Genomic DNA, 27,596 nt, shown 5'->3' on the forward strand with positions numbered 1-27,596 from the left:
ACTGTTTCTGACTTGTTTATTGCTGTATCTCCTATACCTAAACCAGGTCTTGTCACTTAGTAGAATGGACATATGGACTATTGAAAAAAATGAATATGTATTCTCAAATGATGCAGAGAATTGAAAAAAATTGAAGTTGTGAAACCTTGAATTTGGCAATTTGACATAAACATGATGTTTGAGAGACCAATTTTAGGAATGGTGAAAGCCATAAAACTTATGTCACAAGGTTGTTATGTGAATTAAATGAGCTAATATATATAAACGCCCAGCCCAGTGTCTGGATGTAGTTTGAGCACAATAAATGTTAGATAATTAATATTATTCCCTCTAGCCTTCACTTGCAGAAGCTGTTCTGGTGAACTAATTTGATTTGGTTTTTTTGGTTGTTTCGTTTTTGTTTTTGTTTTTGTTTTTGTTTTTGTTTTTTTGAGACAGGGTCTCACTCTGTCTCCCAGGCTGGAGTGCAATGGCACTATCTTGGCTCATTGGAACCTCTGCCTTCCAGGCTTAAGCAATTCTCCTGCTTCAGCCTCCTGAGTAGCTGGGACTAGAGGCATGTACCACTACACCTGGCTAATTTTTTGTATGTTTTTGTAGAGATGGGATTTTGTCATGTTGCCCAGGCTGGTCTCGAACTTCGGAGCTCAAGTGATCCACCCACCTCGGCCTCCCAAAGTGCTGGGACTACAGGCATGAGCCACTGCACCCAGCCTGGCTGGTGAACTAATTCTTTACAGTGGCATTGTATCTAACAGATTTTGTTAGTACCCTTCCAAGATATACTAGAGATGTATTGCCTTAAAAATGACAACTACAAATCACTATTTTTAATTGATATATAATAGATGTACATAGTTTTGGGGTACATGTGATAATTGAATACATTCATATAATTTGTAAAAACCAAATCAGCATATTTGGGCTATCCATCACCTTAAACATTTGTCTATTTTTTATGCTACAACCATTCGAATTCTGTTCTAGCTATTTTGATCTCAAACTCCTGGCCTCAGGTGATCTGTCTGCCTTGGCCTCCCAAAGTACTGGGATTACAGGTGTGATCCACTGTACCCAGCCCTTTTCTAGCTATTTTGAAATACACAATAGATTACTGGAAACTATAGTCACCCTATTGATCTATTAATATCTAATACTAGGTCTTATTTATTCTGTCAAACCACATATTTGTACCCATTAATCAACTTCTCTTCATCTCCCCTCACCCAGCCCTTCCCAGCCTCCAGCAACCATCAATCTATTCTCTGTCTTCATAAGATTTGCTTTTTTAGCTTCCACACTAAAAAGTGTGGACATGCAACATTTGTCTTTCTGTGCTTAGCTTATTTCACTTAACGCAATGACCTCTAGTTCCATCTGTGTTGCTGCAAATGACAGGATTTCATCCTTTTTTATGGCAGAATAATATTCCATTGTGTATATGTATTACATTTTCTTTATGCATTCATCTGCTGATGAGCACTTAGATAGATTCCTTATTTTAGCAATCGTGAATAGTGCTGCAATACACACAGGAGTGCATATATCTCTTCAATATACTGATTTCCTTTCTTTTAGATATATACCCAGTAGTAGAAATGCTGGATCATATGATAGTTCTATTTTTAGCTTTTTTGAGTAATCTCCATACTGCTATCTATAGTAACTGTACTAATTTACATTCCCACCAGCAGTGTATGAGGGATCCCCTTTCTGCACATCCTCACCAACATCTGTTATTGCCCAGTTTTTTGATAAAAGCCACTTTTTATTTTTATTGTTTTAAATTTTTGTAGAGATGTGGACTTACCATGTTGCTCAAGATGATCTTGAACTCCTGGGCTCAAGTTATCCTCCCACCTCAGCCTTTTGAGTAACTGGGACTACAGGCATGTGCCACCATGCCTGGCTAATTTTTTATTTTTTGTAGAGACAGAGTCTCACCATGTTGTCCAGGCTGGTCTCCAACTCCTGAACTCAAGGGATCCTCCTGCCTCGACCTTCCAAAGTGCTGGGATCACAGGCATGAGCCACCATGACTGAGCAACAAAAGATTTTAACTGGGATGACATGGTATCTTGTTGCAGTTTTGATTTGCATTTCTCTGATGATTAGTGATATTGAACATTTCTTCATATACAAAGCACATTTTATGAAATGCCTTTTAAAAATCCAGCAAAAGGAGATTTGTCTATCCAATCTAGCTATGGCCTGGGAGCCAAGGGACCAGAAGATGAAATGGAATCTCCTTTCCTATTAGGGAGATTCATAGAACTAAGGCAGCTGTGGCCAGCCTTGGAAATAGGATTTTGGTATTCTGTTACTAAATCTATATGAGCCAGCTAGTCTAAAGAATGGCTCTGACAAGTAGAGTGGCTCAAAAGACTGACTCTGTCACTAGGTTTGGGTAAAGAAGAAGGAGGCTGCAGATAGAAAAGGTCCTTGAAGGTGTGAAAACATTGGACTGACAAGCAGGAGGCATAAGTTTCCATTCTGGATGTGCCACTAACTCTATGAACCTGACCAAGGCACTTAACTTATTTGTGTATCAGTCTCCTCATTTCAAGAATGATAGGCCTAGGATGGGTGCGGTGGCTCACACCTGTAATCCTAGCACTTTAGGAGACTGAGGCAGGTGAATCATTTGACCCTGGGAGTTCAAGAACAGCCTGGCCAACATGGCAAAACCCCATGTCTACAAAACATACAAAAATTAGCCATGCGTGGTGGTGTGCACCTGTAGTCCCAGATACTTGTGGGCACATGAGATGGGGGATTGCTTGAGCCTAGAAGGTCAAGACTGCAGTGAGCTGTGTTCATGCCAATGCACTCTTGCCTGGGAGACAGAGTAAGACCCTGTCTCAAAAAAAAAAAAAAAAAAAAAAAAAAAATAGAAGAAGAATGAGAGGACTGCACGAGTATCTGAGTATCAAGGTCTTGGCAGTAGGTTGAGTATAAAGAGTGCCACAACTTCTCCCATCCCTGCATGTTTGCTCCCTTTGCTACATAGTTTTGCTTTTTCTCCTACTAAGAAGTAGAATCTATTTCCTCTCTCCTTGAATCTGGGCTAGCTCTGTAACTTGCTTTGACAGACAGATTGTAATAGAAGTAACATTATGTTTGAGTTTGAGCATTAAGAGATCTTGCAGCTTCTACTGTCGTTCCTGGAATGATGCTCTACCCATGTGAACAAGCCTAAACTAGCTTCCTTGAGGATGAAAGATAATGTGGAAAGAGAGGCTCAACCAACAGCCAGCACCAACCACCAAACATGTGAGTGAGGCCATCTTAGACCATCTAACCCCAACTGAGTCACCAGATGACCATAGTCACATGTGTGATTCCTATAAGACCAGCAGAAGAACCGCTTAGCTGAGCTCAACCAAATTACAGACCCATAGAGTTGTGAGCAAATAATATGGTTTCTGCTTTAATCCATTAAGTGGTGGTTTGTTACATAGGATTGGGTAACTGATACAGCCCCTTTTATATCTGGCACTCTAGAAACTGATTTTATCACCCTTAAGATATCAGGCTATATGATCTTTTAGTTGGATATTAGGGTTTGCTGCAGAGAACTGGAACAAAGGTTAAGTGATTTTCATTTCCTCCCCTCCTACCTCCAGTTTTAGACTTTGAAGGCCTTCTCCTTGCAGTGCTGTTATGTGTGAACGTACTAGAGCTAGAGCTCTGCTGCCTTCCCACCCTGTCAGGACTTGGCTTGGAGTACACTGAGAAAACAAGAAGTGGCTTGCGTGACTCAGTGGTCCTTCCTGCTGAGTCACTGAGTTTTCAGTTTCCACTCTGCTGGTTCCAGGGGACATTCATTTGTTCATTTAGTCAATACCTCTGAGCAGCTGCTGTGAGCATGAAGAAGGGTGTGGTGAGGGGAAGGTCTGGCTTGGAGTGAATGGGTATCAAGGATCTGAGTAGTTTTGCTCAGAGAGGGGCAAACCCACTGCTCCCTTCTAAGCTTTCCTGTGGCATCTCACACGCACACTTCTGGGCTTCCTCAGAGGTGGCTCATTCTTAAGGCACAGAATTTCAGAGATGAGGGAACTTTTAAGGTCAAGTTAGTCCAATCTTTTTTTAAAAAATTATGTATGAAAAAACTAAGTTCTGAGAAGTTAAAGAACAGAGGTAGCTTGTGGTAAAATTAGGCCCAGAATTCAGACCTATTAGCTCCAAATCTGGAGCTCTTTCTCTTTTCTTATCTTTTTTTTCTTTAGATGGAGTGTCGCACTGCACACCCAGACTGGAGTGCAGTGGCACGATCTCAGCTCATTCAACCTCCGCCTCCTGGATTCAAGTGATTCCACTGCCTCGGCCTCCCAAGTAGTTGGGACTACAGGCACATGCCACCATTCCCAGCCAATTTTTGCATTTTTAGTAGAGACAGGGTCTTACCATGTTGGCCAGGCTGGTCTCGCACTTCTGGCCTCAGGTGATCCACCCACCTCAGCCTACCATAGTGTTGGAATTACAGGTGTGAGCCACTGCACCTAGCCTGGAGTTCTTTCTATTGCATTAAAAGACTCCATCAGGCCAGTCATAGGGCTTACACCTGTTATCCCAGCACTTTGGGAGTCTGAGGCAGGAGGATCGCTGGAGTCCAAGAGTTTGAGACCAACCTGGGCAACATCGTAAAACCTCCTCTCTATAAAAAAATTAAAAAATTAGCCAGAAATGGTGGCACACACCTATAGTCCCAGCTGCCTGGGAGGCTGAGGTGGGAGGCTCGCTTGAGCCTGGGAGGTCAAGGCTGCAGTGAGCCATGTTTGTGCCATTGCACTCCAGCCTGGGCAACAGAGTGAGACCCTGTCTCAAAAGAAAAAAAAAGACTCCCTCCAGGGCCCACACCCTCCTTCCTCCTACTAGTCCTTCCCAGCTTTGTATTTCAGGCATGCAACTAAGTTTCCTCATCTGGTTCAAGGTACAGCTATAACCTGAGAAATCTTTCCTTAGATATATTCCAACCACTAAATGATAGTAGTAATAACAATGATATACATTCAAAAAATATTGGCTGGGTGCAATGGCTCATGTCTGTAATCCTAGCACTTTGGGAAGCTGAGGCGGGCGGATCACCTGAGGTCAAGAGTTCGAGACTAGCCTGGCCAACATGGTGAAACCCCATCTCTATTAAAAATATGAAAAGTTAGTGGGGCGTGGTGGCGGGCACCTGTAATCCCAGCTACTTGGAAGGCTGAGGCAGGAGAATGGCATGAACCCAGGAGGCGGAGGTTGCAGTGAGCTGAGATCGTGCCATTGCATTCCAGCCTAGGTGACAGAGCAAGACTCCATCTTAAAAAAAAAAAAAAAAAAAAAAAAAAAAAAAAAGAAAGAAAAAAAAAAAAAAAAAAAAAAAAAAAAAAAAAAAGAAAGGAAGAGCTCAAAGGCCCTGGACAAGGACAAATTTACCTTCGACAGGGGAGGCATATGCCCTCCCTGCTATGTATTTGAATGGGTGCATGGAGGCTTCTAAGTGATATGACAGCTTTACATTCTTGAAAAGATCAATCAGTTGCTTGGATAGAAAACGGATGTTGAGGGTTGAGAGTGAACTTGAGAAGATGGTTTATTGAATACCAACTACATGTGGGGTATTTTGTATGATTCAGCTCTACACCTCTCAACACTCCAAAGTGGATCTTTTATGCCCATTGTTTTATGGACAAGGAAGTGGAAACTAGAAGGGATCAAGGAACTCACCCAAGACGAAACAGCTAAGTTTGAACCTAAGACCATCTGACCCTTCCCCATGTAGCTCACAGCCTCCCTAAGATGACCGTCCCACCCCTGTGCTAATACACTTTCTGTTTATCATCATTTTTTTTTTTTTAGATGGAATCTCGCTCTATCACCCAGACTGGAGTGCAATGGCACAATCTCAAGTCACTGCAACCTCTGCCTCCCAGGTTCAAGCAATTCTTCTGCCTCAGCCTCCCAAGTAGCTGGGATTACAAGCATGTGCCATCACACCTGACTAATTTTTGTACTTTTAGTAGAGACAGGGTTTTACCATGTTGGCCAGGCTGGTCTTGAACTCCTGGCCTCAGGTAATCCACATGCCTCGGCCTTCCAAAGTGCTGGCATTACAGGTGTAGTCTACTGTGCCCAGCCTATCATCATATTTTGAATCATGACATTTTATATCTGAAAGCTATAGATTGGAAGTTCCTTGAAGGCAAGATTCATGTCTACTAATCTTGCCTGTGACACAGTCCCTTATACACAGTAGGTGCTAGGACAATATGTGATGAATGCATGAATGAATAAGTGAATGGGTTTCAGTCATGAGAGATTTTCTGAACCACCCTTCACCTCGGGCCTACTATTTTCAAGACAGTAGGTATAGTGTTTTTCCCAAAATCACACGACAGGGTTTGAACAAGAGCCTAGGATAGTGAATCTATGCTTCTCTTCGTCATACCCCTCTGCTCCAAATTATATGTTTAGGGCAGATTTCTTGTTTCCATGTTAGTTTGGTAAGCTCAAGTTCAGGCATGGTGTCTATTTTGTACCATGTCATGTTGGTTGTATGTGGAGCTTACAGGGAGGTTCACCCTGGGGCTTGGAGGTAAGTTTTCTCTCTGAAAATGAAATTAAACAAATTGAGTCTGTATGTGATGAGACTCTGTTTTAGATGCCTTTTAGGTCTCCTGGAACGGCTACTTGACTGGAGTTTAATGTCTGAAGAAAGAACATTTGGATAGAACAGGCATGGTCAGGAAAGAAGCACAAAGAGAAAGGCCATCTTTGGCTTAATTGTTCAGCAGAATGAAGAATGGGGCATGGGAGCTTTCTGCTTTTCAGAGAGAACCCTCTCTGATGGGGCAGGATCAGTTGGTTCATTAAGCCTCATCACATTCTGAAAGAAATAGCCCTTAAGATGCTCATCTCAAGGTGCTTTCACTGTTGATCATTGTATTAGTCCATTTTCATGCTGCTGATAAAGACATACCTGGCCGGGCGCGGTGGCTCACGCCTATAATTCCAGCACTTTGGGAGGCCGAGGCGGGCGGATCACGAGGTCAGGAGATTGAGACCATCCTGGCTAACATGGTGAAACCCTGTCTCTACTAAAAATACAAAAAATTAGCCAGGCGTGGTGGCGGGCGCCTGTAATCCCAGACACTGGGAGGCTGAGGCAGGAGAATGGCGGGAACCCGGGAGGCGGAGCTTGCGGTGAGCCCAGATCGTACCACTGCACTCCTGCCTGGGCAACAGCGCGAGACTCCGTCTCAAAAAAAAAAAAAAAAGACATACCTGAGACTGGGTAATTGATAAAGAAAAAGAGGTTTAATGGATTCACAGTTCCACATGGCTGGGGAGGCCTCAGAATCATGGCAGAAGGTGAAAGGCACATCTTATATGGCAGCAGGTGAGACAGAATGAGAGCCAAGAGAAAGGGGTTTCCCCTTATCAGACCATCAGATCTCATGAGACTTATACTCTACCACAGGAACAGTATGGGGGAAATCACTTCCATGATTCAATTATCTACCACCTGGTTCCTCCCACAACATGTGGGAATTATGAGAGCTACAATTCAAGATGAGATGTAGGTGGGGACACAGACAAACAACCTCAATCGTGAAGGAACAAACTCTCCAATGTTAGGTTGGGTTCCTGGTTACCTTGGAGGGTCCTCTGAACAGGACAGGAGCTGCAGGCATTTCAGTCACTTTGAGAAAGAAATGTTCTCCTTTCACTCCAAAGTGAATTCACTTGCAGATGTTCTAAAAAAAACTGTGTCACCGGCCAGGCACAGTGGCTCACATCTGTAATCCCAGCACTTTGGGAGGCTGAGGCTGGTGGATCATGAGGTCAGGAGATCAAGACCATCCTGGCTAACATGGTGAAACCCCATCTCTACTGAAAATACAAAAATTAGCTGGGTGTGGTGAAGCATGCCTGTAATCCCAGCTGTTCGGGAGACTGAGGCAGGAGAATCACTTGAACCAGTGAGTTGGAGGTTGCAGTGAGCGGAGATTGAGCCACTGCACTCCAGCCTGGTGACAGAGCAAGACTCCATCTCAAAAAATAAAAAAGAAATAAAGAAAGAAAACTGTGTCACCAAGAATCTGGTCTTCCTTAGGTGGGCCCTCTCAAAGTTGAGAAAGGCTCAGGTCTCTGTCATGTTTGGTGTATATCAAAAATTGAACAAGTGCTAAAAGATGGTTTTAAAGGGGCTGGGTGCGGTGGCTCACACCTGTAATCCCAGCACTTTGGGAGGCAGAGATGGGCAGATCACAAGGTCAGGAGATCGAGACCATCCTGGCTAACATGGTGAAACCCCATCTCTACTAAAAAATACAAAAAATTAGCCAGGTGAGGTGGCGGGCGCCTGTAGTCCCAGCTACTCGGGAGGCTGAGGCAGGAGAATGGCGTGAACCCGGGAGGCGGAGCTTGCAGTGAGCCAGGATCTGGCCACTGCACTCCAGCCTGGGCGACAGAGCGAGACTCTGTCTCAAAAAAAAAAAAAAAAAAAAAAAAGATGGTTTTAAAATTTGCAATGTATTTTCTGTGTTTATCTTGAACTAATGGATGCATTTAACATACAAAATGCAATGTTATGTTATTGTGCTAGTGACCTACACAAAAGTAGTGAATTTCAAGCAGTGTGATTGGAGGATGGGATATAAGTTTAAAGATGTGTGATGAAAGCCTTCTATTGATACTGTCTTGTTTAAATTTATTTATTTTATTATTTTTTTTGTGGCATGATCACAGTTCACTACAGCTTTCACATCCCAAGCTGAAGCAATCCTCCCAGATACTCCTTCAGGCTCCCGAGTAGCTGGGACTATAGGCACGCACCACCAGGCCTGGCTAGTTTTTTTGTTTTTTGTAGAGACAAATCTTGCTATGCTGCCCAGGCTGGTCCTGATCTAGGCTTAAGCAAACCTCAGCATTCCAAAATGCTGGCATTACAGGCATGAACCACCAAACCTAGCTTGCCTTCTACTTTCAATCTTGCCAGACAATCTCTGTAACTACATGAACAAGACCATTTGGAGATGACTTCAGAGATAAATAAGAGGCCTTGTGTGGTGAGGCTCAAGGCCAAGTGGCCATGCTCAGAGTTACGGGTCCATTCAACTTTCTGAACCAGTAAGCTAGGGCTCAGATTGTCACCAAGGTGATGCTACCCATGGGCCATCAGCCAAATCAGGCTTCCCCTGGTGACACCCTGACCTTGTTGCATGACCCCTTCGAAAGATCACACCCTCTTGAATCTTGTTAATTAAAAAGAAAAAAGAAAAAGATCACACCCCACCCTGTTATGCGTAGCAGCCAGCTATGGACACAAGGAGTGCTGCTCAAGGAACTTATTGCCTGAGTGGCTGATAAATCAAGACAGTGATAAATAAAGTATCTTTTGAACATTCTTAGATGTCTTTTAAAAGATAACTAGGTGACAGAAGTGAGAACTTTCCCGCTGAGATGGTAGACGATGTGAAAGTGTCGGGCATATTAGGAAGGACATTGAATCACACACAAGACAGTTACCTCCGCTTCCTTTTCTCCCATTCAGCCTCAGCTGGCTTCGGGGATCCCCCGTCTTCCCAGGACTTCTCCCACCACCACTCCTCAATTTCCAGCTTGTCAAATTGTGGCTGTTAAACAGTTTGTGGGTCACAAAATCAAATTGTGTTGCAACCAACATTTTCTAAACAATGAAATAGAATAGAAAGTACTCAAATAGTAAATGTTTTCTTTTTTAAAAAAGTTTTAAAACTTTTTTTTTTTTTTTTTTTTTTTTGAGATGGAGTCTCACTCTGTCACCCAGGTTGGAGTGCAGTGGTGCAATCTTGGCTCACTGCAACCACGGTTCAAGTGATTCTTGTGCCTCAACCTCCAGAGTAGCTGGGATTACAGGTGTGCGCCAGCATGCCCACCTAATTTTTGTAATTTTTGTAGAGATAGGGGTTTCACCATGTTGGCCAGGCTGATCTCAAACTCTTGACCTCAAGTGATCCACCCATCTTGGTCTCCCAAAGTGCTGGGATTACAAGCGTCAGCTACTGCACCCGGCCTTGTTTTCTTAATATTAGTTGTTTTTTGTTTGTTTGTTTGTTTGTTTTAACTAATAAAACACACAGTAAACGTTTAAAAAAAAAAAAAGTAAATGGCTGATTGCAGTGTCTTAGTGCACCTGCAATCACAGCACTCTGGGAGGCCAAGGCTCAAGGATTGCCTGAGCCCAGGAGTTCACTGCCAGCCTGGGCAATATAGCGAGACCTCATCTCTATTTAAAAAAAAAAAGTAATCCCAGCACTTTGGGAGGCCGAGACGGGCGGATCACGAGGTCAGGAGATCGAGACCATCCTGGCTAACATGGTGAAACCCCGTCTCTACTAAAAAAATACAAAAACTAGCCGGGCGAGGTGGCGGGCCCCTGTAGTCCCAGCTACTCCGGAGGCTGAGGCAGGAGAATGGCCTAAACCCGGGAGGCAGAGCTTGCAGTGAGCTGAGATCCGGCCACTGCACTCCAGCCCGGGCAACAGAGCAAGACTTCGTCTCAAAAAAAAAAAATTAGCTGGGCATGATGGCACATGCCTGTAGTCCCAGCTACAGTATGGGGAGGCTGAAGCAGGAGCATTGCTTGAGCCTAGGAGTTCGAGGCTGCAGTGAGCCAAGATCAAGGCGCTACACTCACTCTGCACTGTGACAAAGTGAGACCTTGTTTCAAAAAAAAAAAAAAACCACAAAAAAAAGTAAAAAAAAAAAACCTATTAATTTGTGAAACTTGTTCCATTTCATATATGTGTGCATTAGATTTAGATGTAAACTTCATTTCCTACTGTGAGTTGTAGATAACCTTTTCAATTCACTGCTCTAGGTGGCTGATTAAAATGCCCCAGCCTTCTGCAAAGCCATTTCTGTAACCATGTGCTTCCTAAGCAGAACTGCTATGAATAACTGTGACAGGAGGTGACTACTATTGAGAGGTGAAGCCAGCTGGACTTCCTGAGTGGAGTGCGGACTTGGAGAACTTTTCTGTCTTACAAGAGGATTGTAAAATGCACTAATCAGTGCTCTGTAAAAATGCACCAATCAGCACTCTGTAGCTAGCAAGATGACTGTAAAATGCACCAATAACCAGCACTCTGTAAAACACACCAATCAGCAGGATCTTAAAAGTAGCCAGTCCAGGGAGGATTGATAGGACAAAAATAGAACCCGGGAGGGGACAAATAAGGGAATAAAAGCTGGCCACCTCAGCCAGCAGCAGCAACCCCCTGGGGCCCCCTTCTACACTGTGGAAGCTTTGTTCTTTTGCTCTTTATACTAAATCTTGCTGCTGCTCACTCTTGGGGTCCATGCCACCTTTAATAGCTGTAACACTCACCGCGAAGGTCTGCGGCTTCATTCTTGAAGTCAGCGAGACCACGAACCCACCGGCAGCAACCAACTGTGGCACACTATCATCTGAATGTTTGTGTTCCCCAAAAATTCATATGTTGAAATCCTAACCCCCAAGGTGATGGTATTGGGAGAGAGGCTTTCCGGGGTGATTAGGTGATGAGGATAAAGCCCCCATGAATGGGATTAGTGCCTTAGGAAAGGGGCCTAGACCCCTCACTCCTTCTGCCATGTGAGGACACAGCAGGAAGGTGCCATCTATGAACCAGAAATTGGGCCCCCACCAGACACCGAGTCTGTCAGCACCTTGATCTTGGACTTCCTAGACTCCAGAACCATGAGAAACAAATGTCTGGTGTTGAATTAAGCCACCCAGTTTATGGCATTTTGTGACAGCAGCCCCAACAGACTAAGACAGTGACCTAAAGCAGAGAACCACCCAGGACCTTCCCAGCATGGCAGAGTCTTAGACACTCTCTAGTCCAAGCCCTCAGCACACAGTTTTATAGGCAAAAAGGCTGAATCTCAGGCAATTCAAGTTCATGGTAGAACAAGGAGTCCGATCCAGTTTCCCTGACCCTGCTTTCTGAGTTCTTCTCTTTATTTTCTTGTGGTCCTCTGTTGTCATACAGCAAAGAATAGCGGAAAGGATTTGGATTTAGATCAGAAAACCTGGATTTTAGTTCCAACTCCATCACTTGTTAAACGTGTGATCTTGGCCGGGCGCAGTGGCTCAAGCCTGTAATCCCAGCACTTTGGGAGGCTGAGACGGGCGGATCACGAGGTCAGGAGATCGAGACCATCCTGGCTAACACGGTGAAACCCCCGTCTCTACTAAAAAATACAAAAAACTAGCCAGGCGAGGTGGCGGGCGCCTGTAGTCCCAGCTACTCGGGAGGCTGAGGCAGGAGAATGGCGTAAACCCGGGAGGCGGAGCTTGCAGTGAGCTAAGATCCGGCCACTGCACTCCAGCCTGGGCAACAGAGTAAGACTCTGTCTCAAAAAAAAAAAAAAAAAAAAAAAAAGTGTGATCTTGAGCCCATAAATCTCTTAACATCTCTGCTCCTCACTTGTATCAAACGTAAAACGGGATTAATAATATCAGGGATCAATGGGCTTAATCTATTTACTGGCACTTTTTTTTTTTTTTATCACCAGTCTTCTGTGTCGCTCGCGCTGGGAGTTGGAGACTGGTATTTACTGGCACTTTTTAGACTGTGTGGCATTACATGTATTTTCTAATAATTATTATTTTTTCTCCTCAAGTATCCATGGCATTTATTCAAGAAATGTGTATTGCTGTGGAGAGAAAAGGGTATGAGTGGAATATTACCAAGTGTCACCCTTCTAAGAGTACCCAGTGTCACGACGCTTCCTGGGAGAGGATGCTTCTCTTCCTTTCACCCCAGTATCTGCTTCTAACCTCAGTACCCTCACAGTGGCCTACAGAAGTCACTCAATTTAAAGCAAATTCAATAGCATGACAGCCTTTACCTCCAAACCACCATGGATGGCTCCCAAAAATAGCCTGCAGAACAGCTTTTCTCTTCTTTCCCATCTTGGGTTACATTGGTAGCTAAATTGGCCTGTGGGTACACATGAGGCCCTAAGACCACAGATGCTCCAGTTAGAACATTGTTCAATCTCTCCCTGCTCATATGGGAATTCAATACCCACTCCTTACCCTCAACACTCTTCTCCAGTTGTTTCTGAGTGCCAAGGGTGGGGTCTCACACGACCTGGCTGGGGGTTTAGGAGCCCAATAAATGGCTTCCCTCTTCCCTGTCCAATTTCAGAACCAATTGAGAGCTAGACCGAGGAGTCAGACTGATGGAGATCAAAATGATAGTCTTATGAGACAAAAGCTAAATTGGAGGATACTTTTCCAACTGCAGGCACAATGGGTTCGTTTGTCATTTTGTCCCCAAGACTGAGTTTGCCTACCTGGGCTAAGCCAAAAAACTGCAGGCATCCCCCTAGCACGGAGAACTAAGACCATGTGCTCCTGAGACAAGCTGGCTCCGAAAGAAGAGAGAGGAGGAAGCTGAACCAAGCATGCCAGTTTCTTCTCCTAAACTTGCCAGTTAGAGAACGACCCTCTCCTGTTCCTACTGGAAATGCCCCCAGACAGAGACAGGAGGGAATAAGGGGTACCTTTCCAGAACATGTCTGTTCATGTTTTGTGCTTTCTGGCTTCCTCATTCAGGGGCCCCCGTCATGCCTGCAGGGACCATCAGGTTCCATTCCAATGTGGAGAAAATGCCCTCTTCATCTCTGTGCTGGTCCCCAAAAGGAAAACATGCCTGTGTTCAGAACTTCCTGAAGTTTCACAGGAGACAGCTTCTTTTTCTTGATTTTTTACCACAACTCCCCTTTGGCTCCAGCCTCCCCAGACAAAGCCTATCAACCCATGCAAATAGATTCTTGAGGAGAAGGAATTTGACACGTGTGCCCTGGAGCTTCTACTTGCTCTGAGGACCCTACTCTACAACTGTCCTTGCACTTGATGTCATGGTTCCAGTCTTCCCTTGGCTGCTCTCAAATTATTTTCAGGGATTTTTAAAAAATGTGATCATGAATCTCCAATGACTTAGCTTTTTCCACCCTTAAGGAGTTGGTCTTGAAAGGCCCGACCACCTCTTCCCCATCTTCGCCATCAATGCGCAGCGTGACATCCTGCCCTTCACAGTACTTCCTGAGCTTCCTGTAACTGTCTGATGCTGCCCGATTAAAAAAAAAAAAAAAGACTGCAGTTTCCTACAAAGCCTTGTCCAACACCATCTAGGATCAAAACAACAAAGATAAAATACTAGATTTTCTTGATCTACACATTTAAAATCCAAAACAGTTGTTTGCACAGGAACTCTGGGCATCACTGAAAGGGAAAGGGTCAAAGACCATTTGTACGTTTCTGGGCATATCAGATTTATAGCATGTAGGAAGTGATTTTGACCGGCAGCTGTTCAGTACACGTTCTCATTTGTATGCATCTCGAAAACGATGGCAATGTCTCACCGTTTTAGGAGTTTAGGACACTTTACCACTACATATTTACCCTCCCTTCCTTTCTAAAGGTATGATGTGGATTCAGGGTGGGTGTGAGGGTACAGGGTGTTAATGAATTTCAGTCATGTTTTAAATTTAAAAATATGAAGCTTGGAATCAGTTTTAATTCCCCCCAAATGTCATTAATTCTTCTTCTTCTCAATGATTGTTCACATATCTCAATTAGTACAGTATAACATCATTTACAAAACTGTATTTTACATCATTTCTTCTATTATGGACTGATTGATTCAACAAAAATTTTTAGCACTTTCTTGGCAGGTGTTAGGGATGTAGAGACGGGAATGCATAGTGGAGCGAGTCATAGAAATAAGTCTAAGCTGTAAAGTTCAAACATGGTTCTGTGGGGGTGTAGGAGAAATGGGCCATGCATTTCATCTGGTGAATCTTGGAAGACTTCTTAGCGGAGGTGAGGTTTAAGCCATGTCTAAAGAATGAGTAAGACATTTACAAGGGTTTCATGGAGAGTGAGAGTGTCTGGATGGAAATATGGAGACACAGAGTTTCCTGGGCTCAACCTCAGACTCCAAGGGGTCAGGTCCTGGAGCACATGGTTCTGATGTGTAACCAGGGTTGGGAACTAGCAGACAAAGACTCAAGTCTGTTCAGAGACCAGATTGCAGAGAAAATCTTGAAATGCCATCTCAGTGTCTGGGACAGTGAATGCCAGCTATTCTTCACCTCTTCGGAAGACCAAATAAGGGGAGTTAAATGAAGCATGAGCATTTGGTTTTCTTTGAAGCTGAAGTTCCTGGAGGTGAAGTGCATTAAAGACACGTAATATTTTTACGTGACGTGGCAAGCAAGGGCCTTGTCTGAAATAAGAAAGAAAACGCAGTTAAAAATCCAAACCAAAAACAGCACAGAATCTCTTTTGCCTATGCCAGCAGTTGACAAACTTTTTCTATAAAGAGCCAGAAAGTAAATATCTTCAGCTTTATGGGCCATATGGTCTCTGTCACAACGATTCCAGCATGCTGTTACAGTGCAAAAACAGTGTTAGACAATATGTAAATAAATGAATGTGGCTGTGTTCCAATAAAACTTTACTTAGGGACACTAAATTTGGATTTCACATAATTTTCACATGTTACAAAATATTATCCTTCCTTTGGCTTGTTTTCAAATATTTAAAAATGTAGATTTTTACTACTCACAATGGCCAAGAGGTAGAAGCAACCCAAATGTCCAAAACAAATGAATGGATAAATAAAATGTGGTATGCACAAACAATGGGATAGTATCTAGTTCTAAAAAGGAAGGAAGGCCAGGTGCAGTGGCTCATGCCTGTAATCCCAGCACTTAGGGAGGATGAGGCAGGAGGATTGCTTGTGTCTAGGAGTTCAAGATGAGCCTGGGCAACATAGCAAGATGCCATCTCTACAAAAAATAAAAAATTAGCCAGGTGTGTTGGTGGGTACCTGTAGTCCCATTTACTTGGGAGGTGGAGGAGGAACGATCACCTGAGCCTGGGAGGTCGAGGCTGCAGTGAGCTGTGATCATGCCACTGCAGGACTGCCTGGGTGACAAAGCAAGACCCTGTCTCAATAATAATAATAAAATAAAAAGAAAGGAAATGTTGTCACATGATCAATATGGATGATCATGAGGACATTATGCTAAGTAAAATAAGCCAGTCACAAAAAGACAAATATTGTACAATTCCATTTATACAAAGTATCTCATCAAATTCACAGAAACAAAAAGTAGAACCATGGTTGCCAAGAGCTGGGGAAGGGAAAGATGGGGGACACGTGTTTAACGGGGATAGAGTTTCAGTTTCATAAGATGAAAAAATTCTGGAGGTGAGCTTCACAACCATGTGAATCTACTTAACACTACAGAACTAACTATACACTTAAAAATAGTTAGATGGTAAATTTGACTTTTTTAACCACAATTAAAAATAAAAAAGAAAAGGCAAATACTTCTTCACTCAAAAGTCACACAGAAACAGGCAGTGGGTTCTGTGGACTGCAGTTTGCCAACCTCTGCCCCATGAGTGGCCTGTCTGAGGGCAAGAAAGATTGTCCAAGTCAATATTTCTCAAATGTCCCCCTGAAATACCTCTAACAACACAAAAGGGAGTCTGCAGACTCCTACAGAGGGCTGCCTACAAGTCTATACCACAATTTTAAATACGCTTTTAAATGAACATTTAAGAATCTTAGTCCATAACACATGTTGTTTTAATGTAAAATTGGCATTTACTGTAAACATCAGTAAAAACTGACACTTGTTCTAGCCCAGAGAGGGTGAGTGACTTAGTCAAGGCCCCATAGCTAGAACAAGTCAGGTACAGGATTGGATCCCCAAATTCCTGATTCCAGATACACATTCCACCAGAGTGGTCTGTCTTACCATCAGGCTTTGGCTGTTCATTCCCAGCCCTACCTCCTAGCCCCCCAATATTGAAGCAGTCTTCAAAGGTAGTAATGGCAAACCCTTTTGGGATTCTATCAGAAATTCATCAATTCATAAGCTTCAAACATTATTTATTCAGCTTGGTTTATTGTAAATTTTAGTTTGGTTTATTGTAAAACTAATTTTCTTCTCCTGCTCTGTTGTCTCATCCATCTGTAATTTTTTTCTTTCCTTTTGATAGCATCCCATTCTGTTATACATTGTAGGATGTTAAAGTGTAGAAGTGAGAGTGTGCCAGTCCTAAGCAGAGGTTTTAAGAAACATCACGTTTCCACTTACCCCTACTTGAGCTCCAACTCTCCTTGAGAACCACGTCCCAAGTGGTGTCTGTGCCTTTAGCCTGGTCCCAGAAGTGAGAAGCCAACATGCATTCAGCCTGCAGATTGGAGCCAAGCCCAGCCAAGCCCAGCCAACCTAGACTCGTTTGTTGCCATAAGCTACTAAGTTTTGGAGTTGTTTGTTACGTAGTATTATCGCAGCAGAAGCTGACTAATACACCCCTTCTTTTGGAACCAGGCTTGGATTTATTTATTTATTTATTTATTTATTTATTTATTTATTTATTTGAGACTTAGCCTTCTTCCATTCTTCATACATAGGGTTGAGTTGAGCTGCCTCCCCCGACCCTGCCCGTGTACCTTCCAGAGTACCACACTATCTCTCATTCCTCAAACACACAAATTTTGCATATCATCTCTGGTGGAATCTCAGCTGTTCTTTTTAAAGCTGAGAGAGTCTCACTTGTTTCTTGGCCAGCCAAAATATATGACCCTGGGCTCTGTCACTTACTATAAAGGGCTCCTAAAGAACTCCTACTTGAAATCTACTTGGTCCTAACTCCTGCCTGTTTTAAAACAAAAGCATAGAAAGGGGAGTGTGGATCATGCAATAGCAGATACCACATCTTTTGGCTGCTTTTTTTTTTTTTTTTTTTGAGACAGGGTCTCAAGGTCTGTTGCCCAGGCTGGAATGCAATGGTGTGACCACAGCTCACTGCAGCCTAGACCTCCTGAGCTCTGGTGATCCTCCCACCTCAGCTTCCTGAGTAGCTGGGGTAGTTGCGGCCACAGACATGCACCACCATGCCTGGTTGATTTTTGTATTTTTTTAATAGAGAGTTGGAGTTTCGCCACATTGCCCAGGCTGGTTTCGAACTCCTGGGTTCAAGTGATTTGCCTGCCGTGGTCTCCCAAAATGCTGGGATTATAGGAATGAGCCACCTCCCCTGGCCTTGGCTGCTTTTTGATTGTGGGAAGGAAAGCAAGGAAAACAAATAGCAGTTTTCTCTTAGAATGCAAAGAACGGAAGCTGCCGACACCTGAAAATAAAAGCTATGCCCTGTGCTTAGAGGAAGACCAGAGTCAGCTCTGAATCACCCATGCATGTGAAGAGCTGAGAGTAGTCATGTGGACAATTCAAAATACCAGAGAAACTTACCAGGATTTCATATGGGCTGAGAAACCCTAAAGCTGCCCAAAAGTGTGTCAGAAGTGTTTTAGATGAGGTATTTCTACAAAACAATAAAACTAGTTGACAAAAACCTGCTCCTTTACATGTTAGGATTCTACAAAGATTTGTTGTGCAAAAATAAAAGCATAAAAATCACTGAATTAAAATATACTTAAGTTTGGCTTTGAATATAGTTTTTTAAAAAAACAGATTTCATATACTTCATATGTGCATGTGTGTGTATTTTTTATTTTTTTAAGAAACAGGGTTGATTGGGCACGGTGGCTCACACCTGTAATCCCAGCCCTTTGGGAGGCCGAGGTGGGCAGATCACGAAGTCAGGAGTTTGAGACCAGCCTGACCAACATGGTGAAACCCCATCTCTACTAAAAATACAAAAATTAGCTGGGCGTGGTGATGCATGCCTGTAGTCTCAGCTACTTGGAGGCTGAGGCAGGAGAATGGCGTGAACCCGGGAGGCGGAGCTTGCAGTGAGCCGAGATCTCGCCACTGCACTCCAGCCTGGGCAACAAAGCGAGACTCTGTCTCAAAAAAAAAAAAAAAAAAAAAAAATTAGCCAGACATGGTGGCGTGCATCTGTAATCCCAGCTACTCAGGAGGCTGAGGCAGGAGAATCGCTTGAACCCTAGGAGGCAGAGGTTTCAGTGAGCAGAGATCACACCACTGCGCTCCAGCCTAGACGACAGAGCGAAACTCTGTCTCAAAAAAAAAAAAAAAAAAAAAGAGAGAGAGAGAGAAAGAAACAGGGTCTCACTCTGTTGCCCAGGCTGGAGTGTGAACTCTTGTGCTCAAGCGATCCTCCTGCCTTGGCCTCCTGAGTAGCTGGTATTAGACGTGAGAGTAATATCACCACACCTGTCCCCTAGACTATTTTCCACTATTTTTTAAAGTGATTTTTATTTTTTTATTTTTTTGAGACACAATTTCACTCTGTCACCCAGGCTGGGGTACAGTGGCTTGATCTTGGCTCACTGTAAACTCCACCTCCTGGGTTCAAGCAATTCTTGTGCCTCAGCCTCCTGAGTAGCTGGGATTACAGGCACACACCACCACACCCAGCTAATTTTTATATTATTAGTAGAGATGGGGTTTCACCATGTTGACCAGGCTGGTCTCGAACCCCTGACCTCAGGTGATCCACCCACCTCAGCCTCCCAGAGTGTTGGGATTACAGGCATGAGCCACAACGCCCGGCCCTAAAGTGATTTTAGACTGACAACAAAACTGAGTAGGAGTTACAGCGGTTTCCCATATACCTCCTGCCCTGACACATGCACAACTTCCCCAATCATCAACATCCCCCACCAGAGTGGTACCTTTGTTGTAATTGAATCTACATTGACACATCATTATCACCCAAGGTCCATGGTTTACATTAGAGTTCATTCTTGGTGTTGTACATTCTGTGGGTTTTAACAAATGTGTCCAACATTATAGTATCATACTGAGTAGTAGTTTCCTTGCCCTCTGTGCTCCTCCTGTTCAACCCTCCTCCCTGCTAACCCCTGACAACCACTGATCTTTTTTACTGTCTCCATAGTTTTGCCTTTTACAAAACGTCATATAGTTTGGAATCATACAGAACATAGCCTTTTCAGACCAGTTTCTTTCAGGCGTATACTTCCTAAAGCAAAGCAACATGAGTTCTTAACTGTGTGGATTTTTTTTTTTCCCCTAAGGATAATAAGTTTACATTCTTTCAGTCCAACAGCTGGATCATATAGGGACACTGTAGGTGTTCTGCTGAGTGACAGAAGCAGACGACTGGGGATTAAAAGGATAATACCCAAAGTGGAAAATTAGCTGTGGGAAATCAGGCATTGATAAGCAGCCCTCTTTTCCCTAACTTCTCCTTCTGCCCCACTCTCCTACCGTGCCCCCACCCTACACCCCACAGGTTTCCCACTCCTTCTCAGAGGTCTGGAGGGCATTCTCCCATCCTTCCAGTGGACTACCCACATGAGACCTGAAGCAAATGCCTGAAGGAAATTCCTATCACCTGTGTGTTCAGATAGGCACTTGGAGCTGGGATGTGAAACTAATGAGTAAAACACACCCCGTGCCCTTTAGAAGCTCACAGTTGAACGCAGTGAGAAATTTGTAAACAAATAATCTTTCAGGAGAGATTGCAAAAATAGAAACAAATGTAGTGGAGGAACTCTTAGAATGTGGGCCTTTTGAAAGGACTCACGCTCGCCCCCAGAGAATCTGACTTAACTGGCCTGGGTTGATTATATCAGTTGGAAAGTGTCAAAACACTCCCCAGGTGATTCTGACATTAGCCGGGGCTGGGAGCCACCCCAGACCTACTGAATCTGGGACTCCAGGAGAGGCTCAGCCACTAGTGGTTTAATAAGCCCCTCGGGTCAAGTTTAAAAACCAGGGGTCTGGGCTGCTAAATGGCGGCATGGGAATGTAAGGTTCTGGAGCGTGAGTAGTGAGGTTGGGGCGCAGGCCTGGGAAGGGAGGGGCCCTTCAGTAGTTTCCTTGCCCTCTGTGCTCCTCCTGTTCAACCCTCCTCCCTGCTACCAGGAGGTGTGGAGACCAGTCCTGAGACCCCAGAGCCTCCCTTCAAGCCTCAGTCTCTGGTTATTTCCATGACTTCCAGTGTTGTGGCTCCTTATGCTTTCCCCACAAGCCCCCCCGCTCCCCCCCTCCCCACTGAGGGCTGGCTTTTTTTTTTTTGAGACCGAGTTTCGCTCTTGTTACCCATGCTGGAGTGCAATGGGGCGATCTCGGCCCACTGCAACCTCTGCCTCCCAGGTTCAAGCGATTCTCTCACCCAGCCTCCCGAGTGGTATTATAGGGACCCACCACCACAGCAGGCTGATTTTTTTTTTGTTTGTTTTTTTTTTTTGTATTTTTAGTAGAGACGGGGGGTTTCACCATGTTGGCCAGGCTGGTCTCGAACTCCTGACTTCAGGTGATCCACCCGCCTCGGTCTCCCAAAGTGCTGGGATTACAGGCTGGAGCTAGCACTAGGGCTGCCTTTTAAAACACTGAAAACCCAGACAGGAACGGTGTCCATCTCCAACCCCAGACGGAAACTGTGCCCTCACCCACAGGAAAAGCAGTCCTTTGCCCAGAGCAACCAAACCCCGAACCCCACTCCCCTCTGCCCCCCAACTCTGTCCCCCAACTCTTCCATCCCAGAGGATGGGAAACAGCGAGTCCAGCCACCGCCCCACCTCGGGACGCCCCTCCCGGGCCAACTGCGCAGGGCACGACCCCGCCGTGGTGCCCCGCGCGCTAGACCCCCGGGGGAGAGGTGAGGAGGGATCCCCGGCATCGGGGGAAGCTCGGCGGCTTCTGCGGGTTGCGGGCGGACCCCCCTCTCCGTGGGGAGGGCCTGCGGCCGCGCTGAGTCGCTGCGGGTCGGAGGCTCCTCCCCGGGGTGGCCGCGCAGGAAGCGGGGCGGGTGGGGGCGGTGCGGGGCGCGCGCGGGGCCGGGGCGGCGGGGGAGGCGCGGGCCTGGGCGGCCAGCCCCGGCGCACAGCCGCGGCCGGGGCGCGCGGCGCGGGGCGGAAAAGCCTGTTTACACAGACTGCACACCGCCTGGGGAATAATGCAGTAAAGGAAGTGAGCCGGCTCGGCCTGACTGCTCCAACTTCCTGCTCTCACACACACCAGAGGGGAAAAAAAAAAGAGGAGCGAGAGAAAGAAAAAAAGGGGGAAAAATCAGGATCTCATTACAAGAGCCGCAGACCGTCTGCAGACGCCTGTCAGCATGGAAAGTCGGGGGCTTTCGCCCGGGTCCTCCTAGAAATTCCCCCCGAAGAAGACTCCCCTACATCTGGGTAGGTAGCAGGGCTTCTTCTGCCTGTTGCTCGGACACTTACAAAGTTTCTTTGGTGGAGTTTTCTTTTTTTCTTTCTTTTCTTGGGCGCGATGGGGGTGGGGCGGGGGGCGCCGCGTAGTGGGCTGCCTGCCGGGGTGGGGGTGGGGGTGCGTCCGCACGGGAGGGCCGGCCGCGGGGAGGGGACGCCGGGGATGCTCCTGCGCCCGCGTCGCTGCCACCGCTGTCGCCCGAGCTCGCGCCGGGCCCGGGGACCCTGCTCCCGCGGCTCCCCTCCCTGGGGCTGCGCTGCGAAGCCCAGAGGAAGGGGCGCCGGGCGTGCAACCCTGAGAGCTTACCCAGGGCCCCGCTGCAGGCAGCGCGGGGAGCGGGGGAAGGCGAGACTTCGGGTCCCTGGGAAGAACCGTGGCCGGAGCAGGCTGAGTGCCTGGAGGCTGGACCACCGCTGACCTTCCAACTGGGACCTCAGTCAGGTTCCCCTCGAGTGGGCAAAGGGCACCGGTGCTCGGATTCAGGGAGGAAGACAGGGCTGGAGAGGGCGGTGGAGGGCATGAGTCGCGAAGGTGTGGGGCTGGGGGTTGCGTCCACTCTCGCTTGGCAGGTGACCCCCGCCCAGATCACCGCCCCAGGCGCACGCCCAGTCGGACATTTAAAAGCCGGCGTCTTTACTGGGCATGGTTTTGGAGAAGGACCGGGCAAGAAATGATCTTGGAGCTCCTTCCACGCTCCATCCCTCTTTACCTTCGAACTCACTGTTGGCCTGTGACGCTACTGTAACTTTTGGGGAGGAGGGATTAAGATTTTGGAGTAGTTAAAACGCAAAAATAAAAGGTCTCGGTTTTGTTATCTTTTCTGAACCGAATCATCCTAGGGACAAGCTGCAGTTAGGCGGCGGGTGGAGGTGGAAGCAAGAAATGTTATTTCAGAAACTGCAAAAGGGGCTTTTTAGAAAGAAAAAAAAAAAAAACGAGTGTCGGGAGAGTTTCTGGCTTGTCTGGAAACGGCAAGACTAATTGCCATGCGCTTCCGCTTTGAAACTGGCAGCAGACAGCATCTTGAAAATGACTCACTAGAGGAGCTCACAAAGAAACTGTGGTTTGCTCCTTCTCAGGTTTATGTATTTGTGCCTTTTACAGTTTCCTTTGTAGTGTTCGAGGGGTCCCCCGCCCCTTCCCCGCCGCCCCCTCCCACCCTCCCTCCTTTGAAAGCCCCTGGCCGGTCTTTAACTCCCCCCACCCCAGTCCTCCAGCCTGGGGGTGGCGGGGAAGGGGGAGGCTGAGTTGTTTTTGGAGTTGGCTGGGGAGAGGGTTAAAGGGATTCTGCTGCTGCAGGGGGAAAAAGTTCCTTGAATTTTCCACTGGCTGCTGCAGGAAGAGAGAGCCCCCTTAGTCATTGCTAAGTAATGTCTGCACACACACCAACTAATCTCATTAGGAGTTTCCGCTGCTCGGCACAGGAGGGGTTTTGTGCAGCCACTGTCAGCCTGGAAGCCGGGCGCTGGGGAAGGAGACAAGTTACGGCTTTATTTACTTAGGGGTGCAGCAGCCCAACGAGCCTTTTCAGGACATGTCTTGAAAACTTTGAAGTCACTTTGGCCATTTTGGATTTGAGATTTGCAGGTTTTTCTTTCCCGCGTGTGTCTGTGTGTTGAGGGGTAGGGGGAGAAAAGCAGCTCACACACACCCATATTCTCCATCTGTGCTGTCTTTGGGGGTGGGGCATATTCCAGGCATCTATTCATGAGCTGAAATCCATTTGTGAGCCTTACAAAATACTCTCTGATCTCTTTTTCTTTCTCTCTCGCCATGGCACCCATTTATTTGGAAAAGGTCACTTAGGAGTTTCAGTTTATGAGGATGATAAAATTACAAATTGTGTTAGGAGGGCGCATGGGTCAGGCAGTTAAGGAGACTGTCCATGAGTGTTCTTAGAGTTTCCAGTAATAATCCTGCCTACAAACCCCTCTGAGTTTGAAAAGTGATGGTCTTTCTACACCAAATATAGCAAAGGCCTTCTGCCCTCTTAAAAAAAAAAAAAAAAAAAAAAAAGTTTTTTTAAAAATGTAAATGTTGCCTAAAAATGTGTGGAGTTACTAAAAAGGGTCAAAAGGAACCTGATTGGAACGGTGGGGCCCCTTTATTGACAAAGACGTGTTGCTTTTAAGGTGTTGGCAGTTCTTTTACGGTGGCAAAGTGTGTCCTAAAAACAGCCCAAACAGCCCAAACAGCCCGACTAGGGTATGAGTCAGTGGACATGAGTACAGGATGTCCCTAATGCTATGCCTGTCACAGAGTAGGTGCTCAATAAATTGTAGCATTGAAAGCTGTGAGTAGGCTAACAAAACTTACAATAGATAAGGGAAGAGACTTACAAGATCTCATATGTTTTGCATGAGAGTTCCTTAAGAATGGAGGTTGTAAACTCTCCAGAGTACATTTCTTTTAAATAAAAAAGGAAGTATTTAGAATTCCTCCTTCTAAGTAATTATTTGGGACACATAGGTTCATTTATGTGAGTGGTTCTCAACTAGGAGTAATTTTCCCTCCCAGGAGACGTTTGGCAATGTCTGGAGACGTTTTTGGTTGTTATAACTAAGGGGGTGCACTGACTTCTAGAGGGTAGAGGCCAGGGGTGCTGCTAACCAGTCAACAGTGCACAAGAAAGAATTTTTTGGCCCAACATTTCTATAGTGGATTGAGAAAAATCTTATTTAATGATGATGAAGATGATGAAAGCTCTTTAACATGCTTTCAGTCAACAAATAGGACATTTAAAAGTCATCAGCTGTACTTTTGGGGCCACATACGTAACGTAGCATTCATGAATTTTCTCTTTCTCTTTTTGGTCAGTAACATGCAATAATAGAGTGACATACGGATGGTGACATTGTGATGGTGTACCCTTTATGTCCTGAATTAGGCCATCTCTGAAACTCCGCAAGTATAGCATCTTCATGCACTTGGTACCAATGCTGTTGAGACCAGAATGGCAGTAGTCCAGATAGGGGAGAGCAGTGATTTGTCAGCTCCGTTTGAGTTTTGAAGTTACCTAAACATTTATTAAAGACCTCCTCTTTTTCTTATATAAAACATTAAATAAGTCAAAAGTGCTAATATAAGTACGTGTAAGTAACTCTGAGGTCATATATTAAAATTTGTAATAACTTTTTGGAACTTGAATCTTTTCCTGAAATTGGTCTTAAAGGACTTCCAGGCAGTGTATGTAAATTACAATATTCCCTTCTTAGCTGTCAGATATTGGATTTTGTGTGTTCTGTGGTACCCAATTATATTCATATATCTGATTCAGAAGACCAATATGGTGCTGTGAAATGTTGCAAAACATCACCTGATGACAACCCAAAACGTTTCATAGAAAAATATCCAAGAATGTGACTTCCTGGAGTAGAGTCTTTTTTCACTGAGGGTGAGTTGCTGCTTACTAATTGTTAGTTTTGTTCCCTTCCAGTCCTAAGGAATGACTCAGTCATCTCCATGTTTCCCAGACCTGGACTTCTCATGAAACTTTATTTTTTTAATTGTTTATATTGCCAGGGCTGGCCTTGCCCTCCTGGGCTCAAGTCATCCTCCCACCTCAGCCTCTGCAGTGGCTGGGATTACAGGTGTGAACCACTGTACCAGCTGTCTCATTAAAGTTTCAAAAGAAATGGGCTGGCTGTCTATTCTGGCTTTGTTCTGGCTGTAGAGGCCAGATGACTGTCTTCTGACCCTTTCCTAAGGTTCTGTACATAAATATACAGACGAGAGGGGAAGAGGACTCCATTTTTGTCAGATTTTCTTGTATGTTTCAGGCAAAAGTTTTTTATGTCTTACTTATCTTTAATTTCTCTTTGCTTGTATAAATTGACTTTTAACACACTTTGAGACCATGCTAGCAAAATAGTATCTTCTAAAGTTTGGTTGTTTTTTTTTTCTTGTTGTAAAAAATATTAATGTGAATTGCCTTACAAAGATACAGAAAACTGTAATGAAAAAAATAGACATCTCCCATAATTCCACTGTTTACATTTTGATGTGTAATTGTCCAGTTTTAAAAAAATGCATGTGTGTCTATGTATATCCTCACATGCACATACCATTTTTAATTGAAAGCACACTGTACTTACTGTTTTATAACTTTTTTCACTTAACATATCACTTAACACATTTTAATAATTAGTACTGAGACTGAAATTATCACATAGAGCTTCTATTTATTGATCTAATAAATGTGTTGGCTCAACCATGGATTGACATAATTTCTTCATGGACTCATTCAGTGTTTTTTGTCCTCTGTGGTTCAAGTAATGTTCTAAGAATGCTGCCCTCTTGAAAGACTGAGTTCCTATGTGCTGTGAAATTCTGGATTTCGATGAGTTTCTCTGTGATTTAAGGATGAGTCATGATTTGCAGTAGAATATCAAGATGTAGTAACAGGAAGTACAGGGCACTACACATCAAAATAGAATGTTAAATGATGAAAGAAGAGAAACCAGGTTAAACTGAAAATACACTTTGAAATTATCCAACTATGAAGGGAGAAGAAGGTGTCATTTGTACGCTTTAGTGACTCCTATTATTGTTTCATTTTCTATCAGTGGAGTGTCCAAACTTTGAAGTTGTGTTTTAAATAGATTTTTAGCTCAAGATTACTGCTGTTCATAGCCACTTTGAATTAGGTCATTCAGCCTTTGGATTGAAACATGGCAGTGAGACCATGAAAACTCTAGTTTTGCCACTTACAGAGCAGCCCCAGTAAATCAAATTAGCTCTGTGTGTGTGTGTGTGTGTATGTGTGTGTAACCTGTGAAATTCTAAATGTCTTCAAAAATGGTAGATCACTCAGTCTTTTAAATAACTATTGTATGCAGAAATTCAACTCCCCATGGTTCCTGCCTGAAACCAAAATAAAAATGGCCTTTCATCCATTACTGGAGATTTACATACATGTCAGCATTTTAAAAATAAACTTTGAACTAGTCATTTCAATAAATTGTGATTTGGTTTGAATTCCCACTAGGAATAAAGTCATTGACTACTTTATTGCTATGTATTAATTTACATTTCCTGGAAAGTAATTACTACATTTTTCTAAGAATTATATAAGATTACTTTATAACATGGCTGAGAAATTTACTTATGTATTTTTAAAGAAATTTAGATGATGTTATGTTAGTGTATTCTAATTTGAATTAGACTGAAATGAATTTACTTGCACACTCTAAAACAAGGATCTAAAGCACATAGTAAGTATGCTTCAAGTTTCTATAAATAAGAACAATTTCTGAATATCCATGTGTAATGTGGGAGTGATGGGATAGGTATAAAACACTTATCTGGATACCTTTTTATTTTACTTTTTAAAATTGATATATAAAATGTACATATTTATGGGGTACATAGTGATTTTTTACATATGTATAATGTATAGTAATTAGATCAACGTAATTAGATCCATCGTCTCAAAT

The 27,596-nt window shown here is 44.4% G+C and overlaps 1 protein-coding gene across 1 annotated transcript in view; it reads left to right on the forward strand.

Annotated features, from left to right (window-relative positions):
• Positions 1-21,803: 21,803 nt before the first annotated feature.
• ELK3 (ETS transcription factor ELK3) overlaps positions 21,804-27,596 on the forward strand; it is a 77,156-nt gene continuing 71,363 nt past the window's right edge. Inside the window, exon 1 of the mRNA XM_010383888.2 lies at positions 21,804-22,130. The gene's annotated coding sequence lies outside the window, so the exon portion shown is untranslated. The remainder of the gene's footprint in view (positions 22,131-27,596) is intronic.

Source organism: Rhinopithecus roxellana, chromosome 10 (assembly GCF_007565055.1).
Source record: "Rhinopithecus roxellana isolate Shanxi Qingling chromosome 10, ASM756505v1, whole genome shotgun sequence".
In the NCBI taxonomy this organism is placed as follows: domain Eukaryota; kingdom Metazoa; phylum Chordata; class Mammalia; order Primates; family Cercopithecidae; genus Rhinopithecus; species Rhinopithecus roxellana.